The sequence below is a fragment of the Sardina pilchardus genome, chromosome 1 (assembly GCF_963854185.1).
Source record: "Sardina pilchardus chromosome 1, fSarPil1.1, whole genome shotgun sequence".
NCBI lineage: Eukaryota > Metazoa > Chordata > Actinopteri > Clupeiformes > Clupeidae > Sardina > Sardina pilchardus.
The window spans coordinates 26,867,577-26,869,755 of record NC_084994.1 but is presented as its reverse complement, the minus strand read 5'-3'; positions in this window follow the sequence as shown (position 1 = coordinate 26,869,755).

The window sequence follows — 2,179 nt, the reverse complement described above, 5'->3', positions numbered from 1 at the left end:
GGGATATGGAGAGGGAGGGCGAGAGAGAGAGGGCAGCGCTCAGAACAAGACACGGAGCGCAGGGTTAAGAGCGCACACGAGGGAGGGATAGAGAGAGAGAGATGGAGAAAGAGATAGGGAAAGAGATGGAGAGAGAGAGAGAGAGAGGGCGAGAGAGAGAAATAAAAGACGACTGAGATGCATTGGGTTTGAATTGGAATTCTAAGAAATAGCTGGAGAATGATAGAGCTTGAAGAAAATGTCTTATGAGACTCACACACACACACACACACACACACACATTCACATACATACAGTACACACATACTGTACACACACACACACACATTCACATCCATACAGTACATACATACTGTACACACACACATACACACACACACACACACACACACACACACACACACACACACACACACACACACACACACACACACACATAACTGGAGAAAGTGAAAGTGCTCAGTCAGACAGGAAGAAAGAAAGACTTTGACTCATTTTGAAATGATAAAAAAGACAATGCTGGTTAAAAGATTCCAGGTTGCCAAGTGAAAACATGTCACACAGAGAAAGAAAGAAACAGAGAGAGAGAGAGAGAGAAAGAAAGAAAGAAAGAGAGATAGTTGGTTAGACTGGTGACTTATTTTCACAAGGGCAGACGTGAAAAAAAGACAAATGCTCAAGGCTGGAATCCATACCCCTCCTCAACATAAAACAGCGTGCTTGAGAGTTTCAGTAGGCCTACAGTAGGCATGCTCAGCTTTTTGGCATACTTACTCCGTACGGCATACGCTGAGCCGCAGAGATGGAGGTGCATTAAACATAAAGGCGGTGCTTTCAAACCCTCTCCTAATTGGGCTGCCGTCGTTATGAGGGACGTGCTATATAAAGTGTCATGTCTTTCACAGTATTCCGTCGTCATAAGGAACGTATTCTATAGTGTCTCCTCTCGTGTCTTTCACAGTATGCCGTCGTTATATTATAAGGGACTGTTATGGCCTGGCTCAAAGGACAAACACGGAAGGGTCAACTTTTACATATTTATTTCAGAAAAACTAATCAAAAACGAGCGAAGATATCCATGTCAGTATATGAAGAAGTCAGTATGCCAGCGAAGTGTGTGAATGCGATATTCTATATTCTAAATATATACTATATGTAGCGTTTCCTCTCATCTCTTTCACAGTATGCCATCATTATAAGGGAGGTACTATATAAAGTGTCTCCACAGTATGTCGTCGTTATAAGGGACGTACTGTATTCTACTGTATATAGTGTTTCCTTTTGTCTCGTTCACAGTATATCTCTGAAGTAGTGAAGCAATTCTGTGCAGGTGCTATATTTATTTACTGCAATTTATTTACAGCGAGGAAAACAAACAAACATACAAGCTAGAAGAAAACACATAAAAGCACATTCCATTACTGACTCGTAAAAGCACAGATTTCTGGGAAAACAATCACAACGTGGACGTGGCTAAAGTGCACTTCTCACCAGTGGTGAGGGTGTCCATTTGGACGATTTCGGTCAGCAAGCAGCACGCGTTCGCTTGGCTTTTGGAGACCGTCCAAGGTTCTGAAATGGCCGTGACAGCACAACAACAACAACAACCACAAGCGAAGTACTGGGCAAAAGCCACCCCAGCGTCAAGCTCATTTAATGTGACCTGGTGAACGTCCCTTGACCACTCCATCACCTCCATCACTGAGGCCCTCAGCACAGACACTAATGGGTCAAGTGCTTCCGCTGCGCTTTAGGAGTACGTTGGATTGATTCGACTTTTTCCAGGAAATGTTTAGCTAATCAAAGGTGCTAAAAGCGATGTTGGCTAACGTCACTTTTAGGAAAAAAAAACAAATATATATACATATATACACCCTGTGTTCTGCAGCGCACCGAAAAAATGTGATTACAGCGGATTTACAGAGGCGCCGTACAGTACGCACTCTCTCTGCTTGGGAGCGGCTCCGTGTTTAGGCGGTGGCGCTTCTCAAAGAGAGCCCTGTGAACTTGCGGAGCACTTGAATAATTTGTACCCGTCGTGATGATGATGCTGGCGGATTCGGCACGAGCCCTATAGCCCCGCGAGCAACAGATGACCTGGAAAAGAGCTGAAACCCTCCATAACCTCAGCTGGTGCCCCCCCGACTGAAACTGAAACTGAAACTGAACCAGAGCTCCC